The sequence below is a fragment of the Giraffa tippelskirchi genome, chromosome 10 (assembly GCF_054371585.1).
Source record: "Giraffa tippelskirchi isolate mGirTip1 chromosome 10, T2T-mGirTip1v1.2.pri, whole genome shotgun sequence".
NCBI lineage: Eukaryota > Metazoa > Chordata > Mammalia > Artiodactyla > Giraffidae > Giraffa > Giraffa tippelskirchi.
The window spans coordinates 1,241,795-1,268,115 of NC_137284.1; the positions used below are offsets into that span (position 1 = coordinate 1,241,795).

A 26,321-nucleotide genomic window follows, 5' to 3' on the forward strand; every position below is an offset into this window, starting at 1 on the left:
TTTTATTGGTGTAGACGGATGTACAATGTTAGGTTCAGGTGTACAGCAACGTGACTCGGTTACATACGTATCTGCACGTGACTTTCTGTGAGTGTGCCCGTGTAGACGTGGGCTTGTGGCCTGTGGGTCGGGGACCGCAGCACGGGTTTAACTTCGTAAGAGCCTGACAGTTTCCATGACACTCATGCCATTTTCAACCTTGTTGGTGGGTTTGAGCGTACCAGCGACTCCCTGTCTCCCCTTGTATTTGCAGATCTTAAAAATCTGCAGTGTTCTCACGGGTGGGCAGTGATGTCTCATGTTCACCTCGATTTGCATCTCTCTGGTGACTAAGGTTGTCGCGCACCTTCCCACATGCTTATTGGCCATTTGTATACTTTCCTGGAAAAAAATGTTTGTTCTATTTTGGAGCCCATTTTATTGTGCATTTTTATTTGTTTTTGTTTTCTCATGATTGATTTATTGGAATTCTCACAAACTATATATAAATAAACTGTGTGTATGTATATTATGTATATATATCTCTCCTATTATTTGCTTTGCCTCATTATTGTCTTGATGTCTTTTTTCAATCTAAAGATTATCTTGATGCAGACCACTTTTAAAGTCTTTGTTGAATTCATTGCAATATTGCTGCTGTTTCTTGTTTTGGTTTTTTGGCTGTGAAGCATGCGGAGTCTTAGACCCCCGACGAGAGATCAAACCCACACCTCCTGCATTGGAAGGCGAAGTCTTAACCACTGGACCACCTGGGAAGTCCATGTCTTGATATCTTAATAGCATCCTTGAACAGAATTTTTTCTTTTTTTACTTTCATGGTCTAATTGAACACTTTTTATCTTTGATGGTTAGTGCCTTCTTCTGAGCCCTCTGAAAAATCTGCTAGCTTTCCTTCTAGGAGCATTCATTTTTGTTTTTACGTTTAGTTCTGTGATGGATCACAAACTCGATTTGTGTGAGTGAGGGTCGGGCAGGAGTTCATTTCGCTTACACTCACCCGACTGCCTCAGCATCTGAGGCTGCAAAGACAGGCCTGGGGGATAAACTGCGTCGCAGCAGAGGGGCGACGGGTGCAGAAGCATTTTAGAAATGGCCGGCTGGGCAGTGGATGCTTTCAAGACTTGAAGGCCCTTCCCCACCCCTGGGGTAACCAGACCCGAGGACCCGAACCTGGGCCATGCGGGCTGGGTAGAGAGGTGGGGCCGAGGGGGCTCCTGGGCATGAATCTCAGTCCTTGAAGGAGGTTCAGAGGTTAGGGAGCCACTCCTTAAGTCTGGGGTGGGGGGGTGGGGTGATGGGGACGGAGCCAGAACTCCGCAGGCGGCGTGGTTTCCTTCTGTCCCACCAGCACCTCTCGGTTCTGCTGTTGAAACATATCAGGGATCTGGCTGGCTTCCCTGGTGGTTCAGATGGTGAAGGGTCTGCCTGCAGTGCAGGAGACCTGGGTTCGATCCCTGGGTCGGGAAGATCCCCTGGAGAAGGAGATGGCAACCCACTCCAGTACTGTTGCCTGGAAAATTCCTTGGTCGGAGGTGCCTGGTAGGCTACAGCCTATGGGATCGCAAAGAGTCGAACACGACTAAACGACTTCACATCTTTCACCACCTTCGCCGCCACCACCCGACAGGCACAGCACTTTCTACACACCGGCTACCCTTCCAGTCACTTTGTGAACATCCACGCCGCTAATCAAAACCCCTGTGAGAGCCGTGCCCTTAGCTGGGGGTGACTGCAGATTCCCTGCCTGCAGGCATGGCCCCCTGCAAGGCCCTGGAGAGGTTGCGCCGCTTAGAGCAGGGACGTTTTAGCTGGAATCTCGTCGTCCTTGGCTGCTCTTCCACCTTCTACGTGTTTTCACTGACCGGTGAGGCTTGAGAATTCTGTCTCCCCAGCTTTATGGACTTTCTCCATAAAGAAGTGGAGTATTCCTGCCATTTCAGTAAACAAGGATGTCACAGTCATCAAAAATTCCAGCCCCCAAATGTGAATTTCTGAGCCCTGAGGGCACCCAGGAAGGAGAGCAACACTTGCCACCTGGTAACCAGCCAGGCTGCGGCCACTGCCTTCGGTGAGCCCCGAGGAGCTCAGGATGCTGGCCCCAGACGGCCGAGAGGCACAGGAGCGGAAGGGCTTCAGGGAGCCCAGACGCTCGCGTCTTCCCGCGCCTAGAAAAGCACTGAATCCCTTGGCTTGAGATGTCTGGGTTTAATTCACAAAAATACTTTTGATGGTCAGATGACCGGCCCCTGTTGCAAACTTCTACAGAACCTGACTCCTCCCCCGCCTCCAAGGAGCGGTTCTCTCGGGGTGGCTTGAGACGCTGCCTCCCAGGCTTAAGTCCTAAAAATTTCCACCTAGTAAATAAAGCACAACCCTCAACTTTGAGGTTGTGACTAGTTCTTAAGCGGACACTTCAAACCTCCCTTCTGGCTGTGCTGCCCCGGGTAGTGGCCGCGGCTGGGACCCTTGGAGAGTCTCGGGATGGGTCTGGTCATCAGAAATACTAATGACCAGAGAGAACTCTCAGGCTGACCCGCTGACGTCTGGGAAGGGGGACTACACACTAAGCTCTGTAAAAGCGCTTCAACAGTGAGGGTTAGTGAGTGTCCAGGCTGACGGACACGCGGAGATTCAGGGAGAGCGGGCGGCTGGAGAGGACGTGGGGGCCATGCTCCCTGCACACGCCTTGGCCTGTGCGTCTCTCCCATCCGGCTGCTCCTGAATGACGTCCTTTTGTGCTAGATCCGTAATCTAGCAGTAACGCGTTTCCCTGAACTCTATGAGCCGCTCTAGCAAATCGGGCAGCCCCAGGGAGAGCGTTGCTGAACCTCTGCTCTGTGTCCAATCAGTTCAGAAGCACCGGTGCCAACCTGGACTTGATGTTGGTGTCTGAAGCTGAAAGTGGCAGTTGAAGGACTGAGCAGTAGCCCCTGGGGTCAGACACTAACTCCAGGGAGACAGTGTCAGAGCAGAACTGAGTTAAATTTGTGGGGTACCTGGTCAGTGACCACAGAGAACTAAAACATTGTCTAGTGGCATTGAAAAAATACACATTGGAGTTTTCCAACTTGTTGGCGCCAACTAAAAACTGTCCCTCCCCATCTGGTTCTGTAAGAATGAGGTCATGAGCCACTGCAGTCACTGACCTACAACACCCTCTGAAAGGAGGTCAGAATGAAGCACTCTGTGCTCTGGGAAAAAAACCTAGCAGAACAGGCCTTCAGAGAGATGTTTATCGGGAGAAGGACTGATGAGCTGGGTTTCTTGCATCTTCTCCTGTCTAGAAAAGCACTAAACTCATTAACTGAGACATCTGATCCCCGGGACCAGCAGCAACCTTCTGCCAACCAACCAAGGCTTGGTTGCATGTTCTCCTCCTTCGGCAAAATCACATAACTGAGCTCTCGCCTTGCCTTTGCAGAGCAGTTCCTTGGAGCCACTGAAATAGCTTAAGTAAAACTTAACTCACAACCCTCATCTTGTGCATTTTGCTCTCTTTTTTTTCAGTTGACGTTGGTGTATAATTGTTCCTAATAGACTTGCATGATCTGTGCATTTCTGTGGTATCCGTTATAATGTCCCCGCTTTCATTTCTGATTTTATTTGAATCTTCTCCCTTTTTTATTGAAATACACATTATTTTATTATAACTTACTTTCCTTTTTTCTTTTTAAAACGTTTTTTAATTTTACATCGGAGGATAGCCGATTAACAATGTTGTGGTCAAGTCTTCTCTTTCTGTCTCTCTGCCTCTCTTTTTTCCAGTTAATCTGGCTAAAGGTTCATCAGTTTTGTTTCTTTGCAAAGCCCAGCTCTTGGTCTCATGGATCTTTTCTATTGCTCTGGCCTCAGCTTCACTGATTTCTGCTCTGACCTTTGTGATTTTCTCCCTGTTGCTAACTTGGAACTTAGCTTGTTTTTCTTCTTCTCGTTCCTTGAGATGTAAAGGTTGCTTTCTTGAGACCTTTCCTTTTTCTTTATGTGTTTACTGCTGTAAACTTTATCTCAGGCCATTTGGGCCGCTAGGATAAAATACCACCAGTGGGGTGGCTTATAAACAACAGAAAGTTTATTTCTCGCAGTGATGGAGCCGGGTAGCTCCACGATGCCGGTGCTGGAGGGTTCGGCGCGCTGCTGGTGAGGGCCCACTTCCTGGCTCATAGGCGGCATCTTGTTGCTGCGTCCTCGCGTGGTGGGAGGGGCGAGGGAGTTCGGTGGGGTCTCTTTTGTAAGAACACTAATCCCATTCATGAGGGGCCCACTCTCACGACCTGAGCACCTTCCAGAGGCTCCACGTCCAAATACCGTTACACTGGATGCTAGGGTTTCAGCACAGGATCCTGGGGGGCGGGGGCGGACCCAGCTGTCCAAGCGGCGTGAATGTCTGTCTTAGAGCCGCTTTTGCTGCGTCCCATAAGTGTTGGTATGCTGTGTCTCCGTTTTTGTTTGTTTCAAGATATTGCTTTAGTTTCCTTTTGATCTTTTTCTTTGACACATTGGTTGTTAAGGAGTGTCTTATTTATTTCCACATTTTTGTGAACTTTTCTATTTTCCTGTTAATGATTTCTAGTTTCATGCCATTGTGATCAGAAAGAATACTTGATATTATTTCAGTCTTAAATATATTGAGACTTTTTTGGTGACCTAACATATAAGAATGAAGAGTGGAGAATGTTCCATGTGTTTCTATTGGATGGAACATTACACACATATCTATTAAGTCCTTCTGATAAAATGTGTAATTCAAGCCCAGTATTTCCCTGTTGATTTTCTGTCTGGGCGATCTATCCGTTGCTGAATGTGGGGTACTGGAGTCCCTGCCATTATTGCATCTACGTCCAGTTCTGCTTTAAGGCCTGTTAATGCTTGTATAATATATTTAATTGCTCCGATGTTGGGTGCATCTATATTTATGGTTGTAATCCTCTTGATGAATTCACTCTTTTGCCGTTATATAATGACATTTTGCCTCTAGTTACAGTTTTTGACATACAAATCTATTTTCTCTGATGTAAGTATATCTTTCCCTATTCGTTTTCATGGAATATCTTTTTCCTTCCCTTCATTTTTAGCCTGTGTATGTCCTTGAAGTTCAAATGAGTCTCTGTAGAAAGCATCATATAGTTGAGTCTTAAAAAAAAATGCCACTCAGCCACTCTGTGTCTAGGGTTGGAGGCAGGCTAGGCAGGTAAATTTAAGGAGGCCAGTGGAGCCTGGTTTTCACATAGACAAATTATTTTTAAGAATAAGGACGGCCCAGGGTTGCGTGGGTGCAAACACTTCTGAGCTCAGAGGGGACCGCGCCATGCTGTCCCTCCTGCTGCCACACGGTGTCGCTGCAGGACCTCCCGGGAGCCGGCCCTCAGGCCTGCAGGCAGCTCACCCCAGGCGGAGGCAGCGGGTCCCCTTGACGTTACAGAGAGAAGGGTTTGTACCCAGGTGCAGACAGTGTGTTAATGTGTCCACTGAACTAGTAACTGCCTCTGGATGGGCTCCTTCCCCAGGGTAGGAGAGGATTTGGGTTTACCTGGGGGTCTTTAGAATAAGCCTTCATCCCCTTTGATGTTTTGATTACCTCTAGGGTCACCGAGTCCTGCAAAGTGGTCTCAGGCCTGAGCTGTGAGGCGGGGGCCCCTGAAACCTTCCCGCTGAGCCGTCAGCACAGCAGGGGCCTCGCCCCTCCCTGATGCCCACCCAGCGATGAACAGTCTGGGCTGCCCCCAGGAAGAGGGTCTTCCTGTGATGCACAGATGCTCCTACAGTGTTACACACAGCATGTTAGACAATTTTAACTTCTTGAATGTGAAACACATGCGTTTTAAAACCCTTTCCCTGCTCAATGTCAGGGACCTCACCTGTAGACCCATTCTAAGTACTTTCCTTGCATACACACCTCTCTGAGTACTTCTCATGTGTGTACCCCTCCCTCTCTCAGTACTTTCCGTGTGTATCAGTTCAGTTCAGTTCAGTCGCTCAGTCGTGTCCGACTCTTTGCGACCCCATGAACCGCAGCACGCCAGGCCTCTCTATCCATCACCAACTCCCGGAGTCCGCCCAAACCCATGTCCATTGAGTCGATGATGCCATCCAACCATCTCATCCTCTGTCGTCCCTTTCTCCTCCTGCCTTCAATCTTTCCAAGCATCAGGGTCCTTTCCAATGAGTCAGCTCTTCGCGTCAGGTGGCCAAAGTATTGAAGTTTCAGCTTCAGCATCAGTCCTTCCAATGGACACCCAGGACTGATCTCCTTTAGGATGGACTGTTTGGATCTCCTTGCAGTCCAAGGGACTCTCAAGAGTCTTCTCCAACACCACAGTTCAAAAGCATCAATTCTTCGGCGCTCAGCTTTCTTTATAGTCCAGCTCTCACATCCATACATGACCACTGGAAAAACCATAACCTTGACTAGACAGACCTTTGTTGGCAAAGTAATGTCTCTGCTTTTTAATATGCTATCTAGGTTGTCATAACTTTCCTTCCAAGGAGTAAGCGTCTTTTAATTTCACGGCTGCAACCACCATCTGCAGTGTTTTTGGAGCCCAGCAAAATAAAGTCAGCCACTGTTTCCACTGTTTCCCCATCTGTTTGCCATGAAGTGATGGGACTGGATGCCATGATCTTAGTTTTCTGAATGTTGAGCCATGCGTATACCCCTCTCTGAAGTCCTAATGCTTCTCTCAGTAGACAAATTTACACATCTGCATGTCAACAGACATCTCTGCATAGAATTGTAAAGACTCCCTGTCAGCCCACTGTGGTCCTCGATCTCCCTGCTAAGGATGTACCGCTAGCAGAGATGCCAGCGAACGAGGGGAGAGCAGCACTTCCCCGTCGCTCTCCGGGGGGCATTCCGTGCGACTTGGAGGGCAGATCACATTTCAGCCCTATATCACCTGGATCCAAAATACATTCAGAGCAAAGGTACAGGGTAAACATTTTTTTTTAAGAAGGTAGAATACTGATTTATATGAGGAAGGTAAATTACGGACTTGTAGAGAGCAGTGCAAGTGAGAATAATCACAACAATGATTCGCTTGCAGCGAACAGAACCTGCAGAAGAACAAGCGTCAGTGACCAGGACGGTCCCACGAGGTTGGTCCTCCACCAAACTGCTGGACGTTGTCTAAACGTGCATCGACACAAGGTAGTGATGGACCAATGGATGCCATTGTCTCCAAACTAATCACACAGCCGATTCTACCATCTCTCAGAGGGCTATATAGGAACTGAATAAACAATTCTGCAAAGATGTGGAAGCAGGAGGGTTCAGGGATCACCAGAGAGGGGGAGTCACCCTCCAGGTGTGGGGCCTGGGCCCTGAGAGGCAGGGCTGGGTCAGGACAGGAGGCAGAGAGTGGGGGGTCCTGGCGCCTGAGCCTCTGAGATCAGGCCCAGCGACGGTGGCGGGTGGTACATGGGGCCTTCCTTATGTGTCAGGAGACGCTCTGAGTGTCCTTGAGACGTGCCTCACCGATGCTCGCATCGGATCCTGGAGATGGGAGTAGCTCTAAGCCCCTTTACCTGTGATGGGACCATGGCCCCGCTAGGCAGGCACTCAGAGCTTGGACCACATAGGAGGAGGCTGGCGGGGCCTGGCTCCTGGGGCGGGAGGTGGGGGCACCTCTGGGGTCCACAGCTGAGATAGCCTGGAGGTGGGGTGGGGGCTTATGCTGGAGAACTAGGTCCCAGAGTGAAGATGGACTGGGTTCATACAAAGAAAGGTGACTGAATTTTCAAAAATGTAATATTCAGCAAGGAAAAGGAAAAAAAATCTGTAATACAGCATATGTGTCAATTTCAAATAAAAACATCAAAAGATACACTGTGTTTCCCAGATCTTCTTTCTTGTGGGAAATTGGGGAGATCAGTGGAGTCCAGCCCCTCCTTATCAGGGTGGCAGGATGGGAATGACACAAACCAAGTCAGAGAAAAACAGTTTTCAAAGGAAATTTGTGACGCAGCTTTGATGGTAATATCCTGGCCCCTTTAGAAGATACCAGGAGAATTAGCGTGGGGATAAAGCAGAGATCCCGCAGTTGACAGGGTTACACTCAAGGCATCCGTCACTGGTCCCTGCTCTGATGGTCACTGTAATCACTTAGGATTAATCCCCACGTTATGGGCTCCCACCAGGGCCTCTCCCACGGTCTCCTTTGACGTGAGTCAGTCCCAAGGGGTGGGTCCTGTTATGCTTTTGTCAAGGAGCCAGGGGTCCTGTTCTGGCCTCCTGCCCTGTTGGGACCTCCTGACTGTTTTCTAGTTCTTGCATGATGTTGTGTCCACAGGTACTGTTTCAGGGGTGACTGTTCTCATCAGGTGTTTGCAGATATTGCTCCTGCATCCCTGGGTTTAGGATGTTTCCAAGAGACAGGGCTCAAATTGACCAGATAGTCATAGCGTCCCCACCCCAAGGCCCAGGGACTGGGGATTGCTGTTTTCGCAACATTTCTTAAAGCCTGTGGAATTCTACTTGTAATCGTATTATATCTTAGTCCTGAGCATTTTGTATCTGTTTTCTCCTGGAACATGTTATCCTCTTTTCAGATAAACTTGCAAATTTTCCTTCAGGTCATGGAGAGTTTCTTGTATTTGAAGAATACATTTCCGTTCCACTTACTGAGTCTTTGCCGCTTGTACTGAGGCTGGGTGTTCATTGCCCCCAGCAGACAGATGTTCGCCTCTCTGGTGAGGCCATAGCTGTGCATTTCCACCTGCATGGTGAACCTCCCAGGTCTTTTTTCTTCCTGATTCGGCTTCTGAGTTTGTATCTCTCTGTGTCCGGCTCCGAGCTCTCCAGTTTCACGTATTCTATCTGCAGTGGTCTCTGACGGTCAGTTTGTCTACAGGGCTCCACTTCTGCCTTTTCACACTTCTGGAGTTGAATCATTTCATCTGTGAGCCGTACTCAAATGATTCTGCCATCTTTGAATTTGTTGTATAGCTTACCCATGTGCAGGAAATGCACCTTTGTTTCCTGGACTGTTTTAATTGAGACTGATGTCTTCCCTTCTTCAGCTTCTCTATTTCTTTTGAATGGAGAATTTAACCCATTTACATTTAAAGTACTTATTAGTATATAGGGGCATACTTCGGTCCTCTTGTCTATTTTAAGCTGTTTTGCAGATTTTTTCTTCTCTCTCTTTCTCTTCTTTTATGATGTGACGATTTTCTGTAGTGGTGTGCCTTGATTCCTATCTGTCTTTTTTGTATCTTCTGCTGGTATTGATTTCTGACTACTATGAGACTTAGATGAAATTCTTATGGTCATGACGACTTATACATTTGGCATATCATTTGTATTTATATTTGTGTATGATTATGTACTCACAGATTTCAGCCCAATTGAAAAATTAATGTTTACATTTCTCCAGTTTGTCTCCTGGGAGTCTTTTAGAGTTTGGTGCCGTATTCCAATGGCATGACTGAGCGGCCTTTCTTTGTTACGTTCCTTTCTGGATAACAAGGTGTTCCAGATTCATTTTGCTGCTTCCATTTCTCCAGAATACTCCGGCCCCTTAACATACATAAAGTGCTATTGCACCAAAGCGGTCTTGACGCAGGAGTGCTCTTAGCTCCTGGGTTGGTCATTTTTCCAGATCTTTCAATGGAACACAATCCTGTTCTGTTTTTTTAAGATAATATTAATACATATCGTGATTTCATTTTGCTATTTCTAACTCAAATATACCCACAGACCCTGTAGCTGGAGTCACAGCTCCCAGAGCATGGAACAGCGTATCAATGTGTCTGGTGGACCCCGAGTAACCGCCTCTGGGTGGGCTCCTTCCCCAGGTATGAGAGGGCTTATTTTCACCTGGGAAGTCTTTAGAGTAAGCCTTCATCCCCTTTGATGTTTTGATTACCTCTAGGGTCACCGAGTCCTGCAAAGTGGTCTCAGGCCTGAGCTGTGAGGCGGGGGCTCCTGAAACCTTCCCGCTGAGCCGTCAGCACAGCAGGGGCCTCTCCCCTCCCTGATGCCCACCCAGCGATGAACAGTCTGGGTTGCCCCCAGGAAGAGGGTCCTCCCGTGATGCACAGATGCTCCTGTGGCATCAGAGGCCGCCTGTTAGTTCATTCTCTCCCTTTGACGGTGAGACCCAGGTATGTTTCAATACTCTTTCCTGCCGCACCGGGGACCAGGCTGGTAGACCTGTTCTTAAGGGCTTCTGGTGCATATGCCTCTCTTTGAAATCCTTCTGGGCTTCTCCTCAGACAAGTCCACATATCTGCACGTCAACATACAACTTTGCATCAAATTTAAAGACTCCACATCAGACCTGATGTCCATCCATGGACTGCCGGCTCCACGTTAAGAACTTCCTACAAGCGGAGGCCGCAGGGAAGAGGGAGAGAGCGGCATTGCCCCTTCCCGTTGCTGTGGGCGTCCCGGGGACGCAGTGGGTGGGTCACGCGGGTTTTCACTCCTGTGTCACCTGAAGGCGGATCACGCTGAGGCCCGAGGGGCAGCGGTGGCGACATGTAAGGTGACGAGAGGCTGACTGACCTGAGCCTGGAAAGCTCCAGGCCTGTAGAGAGGGCTACAGTGAGAGTGTTCGTAACAGAGATTCGCTTGCAGGGAATAGAACAGGGACAGGAACGCAGGTCAGCTACCAGCATGGCCCCACCAGGCGGGTCCTTCCCTGAACTGGATGTTGTCTAAAGCTACATTGACACAGGTTCTGTTCAGTTCAGTCACTCAGTTGTGTCTGACTCTTTGAGACCCCACGGACTGCAGCACACGAGGCCTCCCTGTCCATCATCAACTCCTGGAGCTTGCTCAAACTCATGTCCATCAAGTTGGTGATGCCATCCACCCATCTCATCCTCTGTCGTCCCCTTCTCTTTCTGCCTTCAATCTTTCCCAGCATCAGGGTCTTTTCCAATGAGTCAGTTCTTCACATCAGGTGGCCAAAGTACTGGAGTTTCAGCTTCAGCATCAGTCCTTCCAATGAATATTCAGGACTGATTTCCTTTAGGATGGACTGGTTGGATCTCCTTGCAGTCCAAGGGACTCTCAAGAGTCTTCTCCAACACCACAGTTCAAAAGCATCAATTCTTCAGCACTCAGCTTTCTTTATAGTCCAACTCTCACATTCATACATGACTACTGGAAAAACCATAGCTTTGACTGCATGGACCTTTGGTATGTCTCTGCTTTTTAATATGCTGTCTAGGTTGATCATAGGTTTTCTTCCAAGGAGCAAGCATCTTTCAATTTCATGGCTGCAGTCACCATCTGCAGTGATTTTGGAACCCAAGAAAATAAAGTCTCTCACTGTTTCCATTGATTCTCTATCTATTTGCCATGAAGTGACAGGACCAGATGCCATGATATTAGTTTTCAGAATGTTGAGTTTTAAGCCAACTTTTCACTCTCCTCTTTCACTTTCATCAAGAGGCTCTTTAGTTCTTCTTCACTTTCTGCCATAAGGGTAGTGTCATCTGCATATCTGAGGTTATTGATATTTCTCCCGGCAATCTTGACACAAGGTAGTGGTGGATAGATAGATGCCACTGTCTCCAAGCTAATCGCACAGCCAGTTCTACCAACTCCCAGAGAGTCTGTGAGAAACTGAATAAACTCTTCTGAAATGATGTCGAAGCAGAAAGGTTCCGGGATCCTCAGGGAGGAGGAGTCACCCTCCAGGTGTGGATCCTGAGTCCTGAGAGGCAGGGCTGGGTCAGGACAGGAGGCAGAGATGGGGGGACCCGGCACCTGAGCCTCACAAATCAGGGAGAGGCAGGTGATGGTGGCGGGTGGTACACGGGGCGTTTCTTATGGGTCAGGAGATGCTATGAGTGTCCTTTAGACGTGCCTCGCTGATGCTCTGGAGAAGGCAATGGCACCCCACTCCAGTATTCTTGCCTGGAAAATCCCATGGATGGAGGATTTTCCGTCCATGGGGTCGCTAAGAGTCGGACATGACTGAGCGACTTCACTTTCCCTTTTCACTTTCATGCATTGGAGAAGGAAATGGCAACCTACTCCAGTGTTCTTGCCTGGAGAACCCCAGGGACGGGGAGCCTGGTGGGCTTCCGTCTATGGGGTCGCACAGAGTCGGACACGACTGAAGCGACTTAGCAGCAGCAGCAGCAGCAGCACTGATGCTTACCTCAGATCCTGGAGATGTAAGAGGAGCTCTAAGCTCCTTTACATGCGATGGGACCACAGCCTTCCTAAGCAGGCACTCAGAGTCCGGATCACACAGGGGGATGCTGGCAGGAGCCTGGCTCCTGCGGAGGAAGGTGGAGGCACTGCTGGTGTTCAGGACAACCTGGAGGTGGGCTACAGGTTTTTATTGGGAAATCAGAGAGAAGACGGACTGGGTTTCTACAAAGAGACTTTGTAGAAGTTTTTGGATTATTATGCACAAATAGAATATTCAGCAGTTAAAATTAAAAGGAAAGAAACAAGGTCTGTAGCACAACATGTTTGTCAGTTTCCGGTAGAAACATCAAAAGCCACACTGTGCTTGTCGAGACATAGATACGTGCCTGGTTATCTTTAAAGTGCATTAGTGTTTGTTCTTTCTTAGAGGCATGTGGAAAAATCAGGAGGGGCTCTGTCCCTTCGAACAGGGAGTAACTCAAACCAAGTAAAGTACAATTGTCAAAGGAGATTTGTAATACAAGCTTTGGTGATAATCTCTTGGCTTACTTGGAAGATACAAGAAGAATTAGCGTGGGGATGAAGCAGCGATTCCGCAGTTGACAGTGTTACACTCAAGGCATCCATCGCTGGCCCCTGCTCTGATGGTCACTGTAATCACTCAGGATTAATCCCCACGTTATGGGCTCCCAACAGGGCCTCTCCCATGGCTCTCCTTTGATGTGAGTCCATCCCACGGGGTGGGTCCTGTTATGCTTTTGTCAAGGAGCCAGGGGTCCTGTTCTGGCCTCCTGTCCTGTTTGGACTGCCTGCCTATTTCCTAGTTCTTGCATGATGTTGTGTCCACAGGTACTGTTTCAGGGGCGACTTTGTTCTTATCAGGTGTTTGCAGATATTGCTCCTGCATCCCTGGGTTTAGGATGTTTCCAAGAGACACGGCTCAAATTGACCAGATAGTCACAGCGTCCCCACCCCATGGCCCAGGATTGGGGAATTGGTGTTTTCGCAACATTTCTTAAAACCTGTGGAATTCTACTTGTAATCATCTTATGTCTTAGTCCTGAGCATTTTGTATCTGTTTTCCCCTGGAACATGTTATCTCCTCTTTTCAGATAAACGTGCAGATTTTCCTTCAAGTCACGGAGAGTTTCTTATATTTAAAAAATAGATTTCAACTCTGTTTACCGAGGTGCTTGCCGACGACAGTGAGGCTGGGGGTTCACTGTCCGCACGTCTGCTCACCTCTTTGGTGATGGGCTCACTGTCCGCACGTCTGCTCACCTCTCTGGGGATGAAACAGCGCTGCGTTCTCACCTGCACAGTGAACCTTCCAGGGATTTTTTTTAAATACAGCTATTGAGTTTGTAGCCATCTCTGCCCTGTCCCTGCTTTTCTCTTTCATATATGGAGACTATAACGATCTCTGATTGTCCATGTTTGTCTATAGGGCTCGGCATCTCTTTTCAAACTTCTATAGCTGTATCATTTCAACAATGAGTCTTATTCAAATGCTTCTGCCATATTTTAATTCACTGGTTCAAAATTAGGAAACGAGTATGACAAGGCTGTAGTACATCATGCGAAACGCTGGGCTGGTTGAATCGCAAGCTGGAATCAAGACTTCCTGGAGAAATATCATCAACCTCAGATATGCAGATGATATCATGCTAATGGCAGAAAGTGAAGAGGAATTCAAGAGCCTCTTGATGATGGCGAAAGAGGAGAATGAAAAAGCTGGCCTGAAACTCAACATTCACTAAACTAAGATCATAGAATCCAGTCCCATCCCTTAATGGCAAATAAAAAGGAAATAATTGGAAGTAGTGACAGATTTTATTTTCTTTTGCTCCAAAATCACTGTGGTAGGTGACTGCAGTCATGAAATTAAAAGACAATTGCTCCTTGGAAGAAAAGCTATGACAAACCTAGATGGGGTATTAAAGAGCAGAGAGATCACTTCGTCGACAAACATCTGTTTACTCAGAGCTGTGGTTTTCCCAGTAGTCATGTATGGATGTGAGACCTGGACCATAAAGAAGGCTGAGTGCCAAAGAATTGATGCTTTCAAATTGTGCTGCTGGAGAAGACTCTCGAGAGTCCCTTGTACAGCATGGGGAGCAAACCAGTCAATCCTAAAGAAAACCAACCCTTTCAAATCAACCCAATGAATACTCATTGGAAGGACTGACGCTGAGGCTGAAGCTCCAATACTTTGGCCACATGATGCAAAGAGCTGACTCATTGGAAAAGACTGATGCTGGGAAAGATTGAAGGCGGGAGGAGAAGGGGACGACAGAGGATGAGATGGTTGGATGGCATCACCGATTCAATGGGCATGAGTGTGAGCAGGCTCAGGGAGATGGTGATGGACAGGGGAGCCTGGTGTGCTGCGGTCTGTGGGGTCACAGAGTGGGACACGACTTAGTGACTGAGCAGCAACAACAAAGATCTCCACCACGTGTAGGAAATGTTTGCTCTGGATTGTGTTTTCATTGAAACTGATTTGTTTTTCATTTCCTTCAGCCTGTCTGTGTCTTTTGAATGGAGACTTTATCCATTTACATTGAAAATAATTATTAATAGATAGGGATTACTCTGGTCCTCTTTTCAATTGTTTTCTGGCTGTTTTGTCATTTTATATTTTCTCTCTCCCTTGCTGTCTTCCTTTGTCATAGGATGATTTTCTGCAACAATGTGCCTTGATTCCTGCCTCTCGCTTTTCTCTTATCTACTGCTGTTTTTGATTTTTGATTACTATGAAGCTTAGATGAAATTCTTATGGTCATAACAGCTTATGCATTTTGAATATTATTTGTATTATTTTCTGTGAATGATTATGGACTCATAGATTTCAACATATTGATGTGTATCGACCCATTTGAAACCTATTGTCCGCGTTTGTTTGTCCTAGTTTGTGTCCTGGGAGGCTCTTGGATTTTGACATCTTGCTCCAGTGGGATGCCTGAGTAATCTTTGTTATTTTTTTTGCTTTCTGATAGCAAGATGATCTAGATTCATCTTGTTCATTTCCAGAAACCTCAAGCCCCATTAAGGTACAGATTCACTGTAACCGTCTTGGTGCTGGGGCGCCCATGTCTCTGGGTTGGTCATTTTTCTAAGTCTTTCAGTGGAATAGAAAAAAGAGAAAACACTCAGCGTGATTTCTTGTTGTTGTTTCTAACTCAGATGGAGCACAACAACCAAATGTAGCCACGGCGCCCACAGCTGGAGCCAGAGCCTCTGCGACAGCTATAGTTGCCCGTGGTTCTGGTAGGTTGAGGGTGGAGTAGGTCAGAGATGGAGAGAGAAGGCAGGTGCTCAGGCATGGAGCCTCCTGGGCCAGGAGCCTCTGTATGCCTGCCAGGGTCAGGGGTGGTCCCGGCGCAGGGTCACTTCCTGGTTCCTGTCTATGCCAGTTTCCCAGGGGGTCACTCTGTCTCCGATCTCCTGCTCCCCTCCGGTCGGACTGTCTTCCCCTACCTTGCTGTCAGTTACATTTGTGGAACGGTTGTCTTCAGGGAAGATGGCTGCTTCAGCATACTGTCCGCCTCTCATGGGCGGGGGGCGTGGAAGCGCAGAGAAGGTGGGGACTCACTCAGAGCTCGGTCTTGGGAGCCGATGTTGGGCCTGCGTCTGGATCAGTCCTGTGATGTCACCTTTGAAACCACTTCTCCGGGTTTGGAGGGTCCTGGACCCTCACCTTCCTTGTGTGCAGGGGGCTCCTGTCCAGGGGTATTTCTGGCCTTCAGGGGTCTCATCCATGCAGGACTCTGTTGGAGATGCTCGGCATTGGCTGAAACAATGGAGTAAGGTGCTTACGCCAGCATTTGCCTCGTGCCCATGTCGTAAAGCTGCTCCATGATGACACAGTTCCCTGGTGGCTCAGATGGTAAAGGATCCACCTGTAATGCAGGAAACCTGGGTTCGATCCCTGGGTTGGGAAGATCCCCTGGATGAGGGCATGGCAACCCGCTCCAGTATTCCTGCCTGAAGAATCCCATGGACGGAGGAGCCTGGCGGGCAGCAGTCCATGGGGTCACAAAGAGTCAGATATGACTGAATGGCTAAGCACACACACAGTCTTTTCTCTCACCAGCCCATCAGCTGAGTGGCTTGGTTGCTGGGTAAAATCCAGGATTCTGGCAGAGCCTGGGCTTTGGACCGACGGAGGCTTTATAAGGAAGAGGATGTCCCTCACACTGTGTGTGCGCTCAGTTGTGTCCGACTCTGTGCCACCCCATGGGCTGCAGCCCACCAGGCTCCCCTGTCCATGGGATTTTCCAGGCAGGAATACTGGAGTGGGTTGCCATTTCCTGCTCCAGGGGATCTTTCTGACTCAGGGATTGAACCTGTATCCCTACATTGGCAGGCAGATTCTTTAGAACTGAGCCATCTGGCACACCCATCCCAAATGTCAGTTCGGTTCAGTTCAGTCACTCAGTCGTGTCTGACTCTTTGCGACCCCATGAATTGCAGCACGCCAGGCTTCCCTGTCCATCACCAACTCCCGGAGTCTGTCAAACCCATCTCCACTGAGTCGGTGATGCCATCCAACCATCTCATCCTCTGTCGTCCCCTTCTCCTCCTGCCCCCAATCCTTCCCAGCATCAAGGTCTTTTCCAATGAGTCAGCTGTTCGCATCAGGTGGCCAAAGTATTGGAGTTTCAGCTTCAACATCAGTCCTTCCAATAAACACCCAGGACTGATCTCCTTTAGGATGGACTGGTTGGATCTCCTTGCAGTCCAAGGGACTCTCAAGAGTCTTCTCCAGCACCACAGTTCAAAAGCATCAATTCTGCGGCACTCAGCTTTCTTTATAGTCCAACTCTACATCCATACATGACTCCTGGAAAAACTATAGCTTTGACTAGACGCACTGTTGTCGGCAAAGTAATGTCTCTGCTCTTTAACTTGCTGTCTAGGTTGATCATAGGTGCAAACACTTCTGAGCTCAGAGGGGACCGCGCCATGCTGTCCCTCCTGCTGCCACACGGTGTCGCTGCAGGACCTCCCGGGAGCCGGCCCTCAGGCCTGCAGGCAGCTCACCCCAGGCGGAGGCAGCTCATGCCCCTGAAGTCACAGAGAGAAGGGTTTGTATCCGGGTGCAGACAGCGTGTTACCGCGTTACCGTGTCAGCACCTTCCCAGGAACCGCCTGTGGGTAGGCTCCCTCCCCAGGTATCAGATGACATATTTTTTCACTTGGGGGCCTTTAGAGTAAGCCTTCATCCCCTTTGATGTTTTGATTACCTCTAGGGTCACCGAGTCCTGCAAAGTGGTCTCAGGCCTGAGCTGTGAGGCGGGGGCCCCTGAAACCTTCCCGCTGAGCCGTCAGCACAGCAGGGGCCTCGCCCCTCCCTGATGCCCACCCAGCGATGAACAGCCTGAGCTGCCCCCAGGAAGAGGGTCTTCCCGTGATGCACAGATGCTCCTGTGCCGTCGGAGGCCGCCTGTTAGTTCATTCTCTCCCTTTGACGGTGAGACCCAGGTATGTTTCAACACTCTTTCCTGCTCTACACTGGGGACCAGACCAGTAGTTCAGTTCAGTTCAGTTCAGTCGCTCAGTCGTGTCCAACTCTTTGCGACCCCATGGACTGCAACACACCAGGCCTCCCTGTCCATCACCAACTCCCGGAGTCCAGTAGACCCATTTTTAAATGCTTTCCTAGAATATGCTCCTCTTTGAAATCCTAATGAGCTTCCCTTCAGACAAGTTGGCACATCTGCATGCCAACACCGAACTTTGCACGGAATTTAAGACTCGGTACTGCTCCTTACATCCACCCATGGCCTTCAGACTCGAAGCTAAGAACCGATACAAGCACCAGTGTCAGAGAGGAAGGTAGAGGGACACCTCCCCTTCCGTTTTCTGTGGGCCTCTGATGGGCCTTGGTGGGTGGATCAGGGGGGCTTTCAGTCCTGTCTCCTGAAACCAAAACACACTGAAAGCCGAGGTGCAGGGCAACAATATGTAAGATGATAAAACACTATTGTAGCTGAGCTTGGTAACCTTCAGGCTTGTAGAGAGGGTTACAAGTGAGAATATTCACAGCAGTGATTCATTTTCAGGGGATAGTGCAGGCACAAAATCAGCGTCAGCTACCAGGCTGGTCCACACCAGGCTGGTCCTCCAATGAACTACTGAACATTGTCTAAACCTGTGTGGAGGCAATGTAGTGATGGGCAGAAGGCTGCCTTTGTCTCTGAACTAACCACACAGGCAACTGTACTAACTCCCAGGTGGCATTTGAGGAAATAACAAACAATTCTGCAAAGATGTGGAAGCAGAAAGCTTCAGGGATCAAGAGGAAGGGAGTCACCCTCCAGGTGTGGGGCCTGGGCCCTGAGAGGTAGGGCGGGGTCAGGACAGGAGGCAGAGGCCGGGGGTACCTGGCACCTGAGCCTCTGAGATCAGGCCCAGCGATGGTGGCAGGTGGTACACGGGGCCTTCCTTATGTGTCGGGAGACGCTCTGAGTGTCCTTGAGACGTGCCTCACTGATGCTCACATCAGATCCTGGAGATGGGAATAGCTCTAAGCCCCTTTACCTGTGATGGGACCATGGCCCAACCAGGCAGGCTGTCAGAGCCTGGACCACATAGGAGGAGGCTGGCAGGGCCTGGTTCCTGGGGAGGAAGGTGGGCTCATCTCTGGGGTCCACAGCTGAGACAGCCTGGAGGTGGGGTGGGGGCTTATGCTGGAGAACTAGGTCCCAGAGTGAAGATGGACTGGGTTCATACACAGAAAGGCGACTGAATTTTCAAAAATGTAATAATCAGCAAGGAAAAGGAAAGAAATAAAATCTGTAGTACATCATATATGTCAATTTCACATAAAAACAGCAAAGCCATATTGTGTTTCCCAGATCTTTCTTGTGGGAAATTGGGGAGATCAGTGGAGTCCAGCCCCTCCTTATCAGGGTGGCAGGATGGGAATAACACAAACCAAGTCAGGGAAAAACAGTTTTCAAAGGAAATTTGTGACGCAGCTTTGATGGTAATATCCTGGCCCCTTAGAAGATACCAGGAGAATTAGCGTGGGGATAAAGCAGAGATCCCACAGTTGACAGGGTTACACTCAAGGCATCTGTCGCTGGTCCCTGCTCTGATGGTCACTGTAATCACTCAGGATTAATCCCCACGTTATGGGCTCCCACCAGGGCCTCTCCCACGGTCTCCTTTGACGTGAGTCAGTCCCAAGGGGTGGGTCCTGTTATGCTTTTGTCAAGGAGCCAGGGGTCCTGTAGTTCTGGCCTCCTGCCCTGTTGGGACCTCCTGCCTGTTTTCTAGTTCTTGCATGATGTTGTGTCCACAGGTACTGTTTCAGGGGTGACTGTTCTCATCAGGTGTTTGCAGATATTGCTCCTGCATCCCTGGGTTTAGGATGTTTCCAAGAGACAGGGCTCAAATTGACCAGATAGTCACAGCATCCCCACCCCAAGGCCCAGGGACTGGGGAATTGGTGTTTTCGCAACATTTCTTAAAACCTGTGGAATTCTACTTGTAATCGTCTTATATCTTAGTCCTGAGCATTTTGTATCTGTTTTCTCCTGGAACACGTTATCCTCTTTTCAGATAAACGTGCAGATTTTCCTTCAAGTCACGGAGAGTTACTTATATTTAAAAAATAGATTTCAACTCTGTTTACCGAGGTGCTTACCGACGACAGTGAGGCTGGGGGTTCACTGTCCGCACGTCTGCTCACCTCTCTGGTGATGGGACAGCAGCGCTGCGTCTTCACCTGCATGGTGAGCCTCTCAGGTCTTTTTTTTTTGAGGTTCAGCTGTTCAATTTCCGTCCATCTCTGGTTTCCACGCTCTTCCCTTTCATGTTTTCTGGGTAACGATCGCTGACAGTCAGCTTTTTCTATACGTCTCTACATGTTCCTGGAGAAGGCAATGGCACCCCACTCCAGTACTCTTGCCTGGAAAATCCCATGGACGGAGGGGCCTGGTGGGCTGCAGTCCATGGGGTCGATAAGAGTTTGACACAACTGAGAGACTTCACTTTCACTTTTCACTTTCATGCACTGGAGAAGGAAATGGCAACCCACTCCAGTGTTCGTGCCTGGAGAATCCCAGGGACGGCGGAGCCTGGTGGGCTGCCGTCTATGGGGTTTCACAGAGTCGGACACGACTGAAGCGACTTAGCAGCAGCAGATACGTGTTCCTTTCCACTGCTTCTATGGTTTTATCACAGCATCTATGATTCTTGTTGAAATGATTCTGTCATATATTTTAATTCGCCATTAATCAAAGCATTTGTAGGAATTGCACTCTTCCTACTGGATTATGTTTTAATTTACGTCTTTCTTTGGAGAATTTAACCCCTTTGCATCGGTTGCTCTTGGTCAGGGCCTTGCTCAGTCATCGTGTTGATTGTTTCTTGCTGTTGTGTAGTTTATTTTTGCCCCCTCCCTCTCTGTCTTCCTCTGTGACTTGATGATTCTCCGTAGTGGAATACCTTGACTCCTGTGTCTTTCTCATTTTTATATCCATGGTAGAATTTTACTTCTGATTACCATGAAGCTGCAGTGATTCTGGAGCCAAGAACATATAATCTGCCACTGTTTTCATTCTTTCCCCACCTATTTGCCATGAAGTGATGGGACCAGATGCCATGATCTCAGTTTTCAAATGTTGAGTTTTAAGGCAGCTTTTTCACTCTCCTCTTTCATCTTCATCACGAGGCTCTTTAGTTCCTCTTCACTTTCTGCCATTAGGGTGGTGCCATCTGCCTATCTGAGGTTGTTCATATGTCTCCTGGCAATCTTGATTCCAGCTTGAAAGAAAAGCTATAACAAATCTGGAGAGCGTGTTAAAGAGCAGAGACATCACTTGCCAGCAAAGGTCCATATCGTCAAAGCTGTTGTTTTTCCAGGAGTCATGTACAGATGTGAGAGTTGGACCATAAAGAGAGCCGAGAAGCAATGAATTGATGCTTTGAATGTGGTGCTGGAAAAGACTCTTGAAAGTCCCTTGGACTGCAAAGAGATCAAACCGTCAATCCTGAAGGCAATCAAGTCTGGATATTCACTGGAAGGACTGATGTTGAAGCTTTAGTACTTTGGCCACCTGATGCAAAGAGGCGACTCATTGGAAAAGACCCTGATGCTAGGAAAGACTGAGGGCAGGAGGGGAAGGGCATCACAGAGGATGAGAAGGTTGGATGGCATCACCCAGTCAATGGACATGAGTGTGAGGAAACTCCGGCGACAGTGAAGGCCGGAGAACCCTGGCGTGCTGCCGTCCAAGGGGTTGCAAACAGTCAGACACGACGTAGCAACTGAACAACAGTGGCAAGTATAAAACTTAGGAGAAGCATCTTACAGTTACACCGAGTCACGCCTTTGGCATGTTATTGTACTATTACTGGTGTGGGACTGTGGACTCATCGATTTAAAAATGTTTGACCTGTAGCGATCCATTGGAGAAACTGGTGTTCACATCGTCTCTAGTTTGTTTTCTGGGAGTCTGCTCAGGTTTCTGCCTCATCCTAATGGCGTGACTGAGTAGTCTTTCCTTGTTATCTTCCTGCTTTCTGGGATCCCAAGATGTTTCCGATTCATATTATTCATTCCCAGGCCAATTTCTCTAGGAAACCCAGGCCTGATGAAAATATGAGGAATGAATTTCAGCACAGCAGTGTTAGTGCTGGAGAGCTCATAGCGACTGGCCTCGTCGTTTTCCTAAATCTTCCGTGGAACCGAATGGCGTGTTTGAGACCAGACACATCCACATTTCCTGCTGCTGTTTCTGACTCGCGCACAGCGCCACAGCCCAGCACAGCCACAGCCCCCAGCGCTGGGGCCGCGGCCACAGCCGCCCGTGGTTGACGGGTTGAGGGTGGAGCCGGTCAGAGGGGCGGGTGGGGAGAGAGGGCAGGTGCCCGGCGCAGGGCCTCCTGGGCCCGCACGTCCATCTGCCCGTCCGGGGCGAGGTGAGATGCCCACACGCGGTCCCTTCCTGGTTCCGGTGCCGCTTCCCCAGGGCACCTCTCCGTCTGGCAGGATCTCACTCCTCTCTGTTTACACGGTCCTTTCTCCACCTTGCTGTCAGGTTCCTTTGTGGAACAGAGTTCCCAGTGAAGGCGACCAACCCAGCATGTGATCCGCATTTGATGGCCACGGGCGGGGAAGCGCGGAGAAGGCGGAGACCCACTCAGAGCTTGGTCTTGGGAGCCGATGTTGAGCCCGTGGCCTGGACCGGTGCTGTGTGATGTCACCTTGAAACCACTTCTCTGGGTTTGGAGGGCCCTGGACCCTCACCTTCCTTGTGTGCAGGGGGCTCCTGTCCAGGGGTATTTCTGGCCTTCAGGGGTCTCCTCCATTCAGGACTCTACTGGAGAGTCTCAGTATTGCCTGAAATAATGGATTAAGGTGCTCATCCCAGGCTTTTGCCTCGCGCTCCATCTAGGAAGGTGCTCCTGTGATAACGAGGAGGTTGGGTTTGGTCTTCTGAGACCTCTCTCCTCAGCGCATCACCTGGGTGGCAGGGTTGACAGGTAACATTCCGGATACCTGGAGCCTGGTTTCTCACAGACAGATGCTTCTGAAGGAAGGACGGCCCAGGGTCGGGTGGGTGCAAACACTTCTGAGCTCAGAGGGGACCGCGCCGTGCTGTCCCTCCTGCTGCCACACGGTGTCGCTGCAGGACCTCCCGGGAGCCGGCCCTCAGGCCTGCAGGCGGCTCACCCCAGGCGGAGGCAGCTCATGCCCCTGAAGTCACAGAGAGAAGGGTTTGTATCCAGGTGCAGACAGCGTGTTACCGCGTTACCGTGTCAGCACCTTCCCAGGAACCGCCTGTGGATGGGCTCCCTCCCCAGGTATCAGATGACATATTTTTTCACTTGGGGGCCTTTAGAGTAAGCCTTCATCCCCTTTGATGTTTTGATTACCTCTAGGGTCACCGAGTCCTGCAAAGTGGTCTCAGGCCTGAGCTGTGAGGCGGGGGCTCCTGAAACCTTCCCGCTGAGCCATCAGCACAGCAGGGGCCTCGCCCCACCCCAATGCCCACCCAGCGATGAACAGTCTGGGCTGCCCCCAGGAAGAGGGTCCTCCCGTGATGCACAGATGCTCCTGTGGCATAAGAGGCCGCCTGTTAGTTCAGTCTCTCCCTTTGACGGTGAGATCCAGGTATGTTTCAATACTCTTTCCTGCCGCATCGGGGACCAGGCCGGTAGACCTGTTCTTAAGGGCTTCTGGTGCATATGCCTCTCTTTGAAATCCTTCTGGGCTTCTCCTCAGACAAGTCCTCGTATCTGCACGTCAACACACAACTTTGCATCGAATTTAAAGACTCCACATCAGACCTGACATCGATGCATGGACTGCCGGCTCCACGTTAAGAACTTCCTACAAGCGGAGGCCGCAGGGAAGAGGGAGAGAGCGGCATTGCCCCTTCCCGTTGCTGTGGGCGTCCCAGGGCCTCGGTGGGTGGGCCACGCGGGTTTTCACTCCTGTGTCACCTGAAGGCGGATCACGCTGAGGCCCGAGGGGCAGCGGCGGCGACATGTAAGGTGACGAGAGGCTGACTGACCTGAGCCTGGAAAGCTCCAGGCCTGTAGAGAGGGCTACAGTGAGAGTGTTCGTAGCAGAGAATCGCTTGCTTGGAACAGAACAGGGACAGGAATGCGGGTCAGCTACCAGCATGGCCCCACCAGGCGGGTCCTTCCCTGAACTGGATGATGTCTAAACCCGCACTGACTGGTAGTGATGGACAGACAGATGCCACTGCCTCCAAACTCATCACACTGCCAATTCTACCAACTCCCAGAGGTTTTGTGAGGAACTGAACAAACAATTCTGCAGTGAGGTGGAAGCAGGAGGGTTCAGGGATCGCCAGAGAAGGTCAGTCACCCTCCAGGTGGGGCCTGGGCCTTGAGAGGCAGGGCGGCGTCAGGACAGGAGGCAGAGGCCGTGGGTCCCTGGCGCCTGAGCCTCTGAGATCGGGCCCAGTGATGGTGGCAGGTGGTACCCGGGGCCTTCCTTATGTGTCATGAGACGCTCTGAGTGTCCTTCTGATGTGCCTCACCGATGCTCACATCGGATCCTGGAGATGGGAGTAGCTCTAAGCCCTTTACCTGTGATGGGACCATGGCCTCACTAGGCAGGCTCTCAGAGCTTGGACCAGATTGGAGGAGGCTGGCTGGGGCCTGGCTCCTGGGGCAGAAGGTGGGGGCACCTCTGGGGTCCACAGCTGAGATAGCCTGGAGGTGGGGTGGGGGCTTATGCTGGAGAACTTGCTCCTGGAAGAAGAAGAATCAGGTTTCTACCAAGAAACATGGCTTAATTTTCAGAAGTATGGCATTTAGCAAGTGAGAGGAATGAAATAGGAGTAGCTGTGAGACAACATGTTTGTCAATTTCAAATAAAAACATCAAAACCACACTGTATCTTCCAGGATATAGACACATGCGTGTATATCTTGAAGTGTGTTTATGTGGGTTCTTTGTTTGGAGACGAAGGGAAAGTCAGGAGGGGCCCTGCCCCTTTTCAAAGGGTGACAGGATGGGAAAACCTAAACCAAGAAAAGATGAGAAAGTTTTCAAAGGACATTTGTGATACTAGCTTTGATGGTAATATCCTGGCCCCTTTAGAAGATACCAGGAGAATTAGCGTGGGGATAAAGCAGAGATCCCGCAGTTGACAGGGTTACACTCAAGGCATCTGTCACTGGTCCCTGCTCTGATGGTCACTGTAATCACTCAGGATTAATCCCCATGTTACGGGCTCCCACCAGGGCCTCTCCCACGGTCTCCTTTGACGTGAGTCCGTCCCAAGGGGTGGGTCCTGTTATGCTTTTGTCAAGGAGCCGGGGGTCCTGTTCTGGCCTCCTGCCCTGTTGGGACTGTTTGCCTGTTTTCTGTTGCTTGAATGATGCTGTGTCCTCCTGAATTGTTTTCGATCAGACTTGTTTTCACCAGTGTCCTGAGGATATTTCTCCTGTATGTCTGGCTTAGGATGTTTCTGAGGGACAGGTCTGGAGTTGGCCAGTTAGCCACCCCGTCCCCACCCCATGGAATGGGGACTAGGGAATTGCTATTTTTGCCACATTTTTTAAAACCCTTGGAATTCTACAGTGTAATCAACCATGTGTCTTAGTCTTGAGCACTCTGTGCCCAGTTTCCCATGGGAAACTTGTTATCTTCTTTGGAGGTAAACTAGCAGAATTTCCTCCAGGTCACGGAGAATTTCATATATTTAAAAAAGTACACTTCAGCCCCGCTTACTGAGAGCCTTTACTGCCTGCACTGAGGCCGGGTGGGCGCTTCCCACATGCGCTCGCCCCTCTGTGGTGGCTAGAGACGGCGCTGCCCGTGTGGGTCTCTCCAGTCTCCTTTGTGTTTAGTGCTGGTCCATTTCCAGTCGTCCGTGTCCTGCTCCGAGCTCTCCTGTTTCATTGATTTTGTCTGTACTGGTCTCCAGTGGTCATCATTTGTCCACAGGCCTCTATGACTTCCTTTTAAAGCTTATTTTTATCTCTTTCTTCTGGGAGTCGTATTCAGATGATCCTCAGTTCAGTCTCCCAGGCGTGTCCGATTGCAGCACGCCAGGCCTCCCTGTCCATCACCAACTCCTGGAGCCTACTCAACTCATGTCCATCGCATTGGTGACGCCAGCCAACCATCTCACCCTCTGTCATCCCCTTCTCCTCCCACCTTCGATCTTTCCCAGCATCGGGGTCTTTTCCCATGAGTCAGCTCTTCACCTCAGGTGGCCAAAGTATTGGAGCTCCAGCTTCAGCATCAGTCCTCCCAATCAATATTCAGGACTGATTTCCTTTAGGATGGACTGGTTGGATCTCCTTGCAGTCCAAGGGACTCTCAAGAGTCTTCCTCAACACCACAGTTCAAAAGCATCAATTCTTCGGCGCTCAGCTTTCTTTATAATCCAACTCTCACATCCATACATGACTACTGGAAAGACCATAGCTTTGACTAGATGGCCTTTGTAGGCAAAGTAATGTCTTTGCTTTTTAATATGCTGTCTAGGTTGGTCATAGCTTTTCTTCCAAGGAGTAAGCGTCTCTTAATTTCATGGCTACAATCACCATCAGCAGTGATTCTGGAGCCCAAAAATAAAGTCTAACACTGTTTCTATTGTTTCCCCATCTGTTTCCCATGAAGTGATGGGACCAGATGCCATGATCTTAGTTTTCTGAATGCTGAGTTTTAAGCCAACTTTTTCACTCTCCTCTTTCACTTCAGCAAGAGG

The 26,321-nt window shown here is 49.6% G+C and overlaps 1 long non-coding RNA gene across 1 annotated transcript in view; it reads left to right on the forward strand.

Annotated features, from left to right (window-relative positions):
* LOC145524432 (uncharacterized) overlaps positions 1-24,517 on the forward strand; it is an 87,723-nt gene extending 63,206 nt beyond the window's left edge. The window contains exons 3-9 of the long non-coding RNA XR_014067498.1: positions 9,870-10,101; positions 10,213-11,143; positions 17,032-17,199; positions 17,365-17,596; positions 22,165-22,843; positions 23,009-23,240; positions 23,352-24,517. This is a non-coding gene — a long non-coding RNA (uncharacterized LOC145524432). The remainder of the gene's footprint in view (positions 1-9,869; positions 10,102-10,212; positions 11,144-17,031; positions 17,200-17,364; positions 17,597-22,164; positions 22,844-23,008; positions 23,241-23,351) is intronic.
* Positions 24,518-26,321: the final 1,804 nt, after the last annotated feature.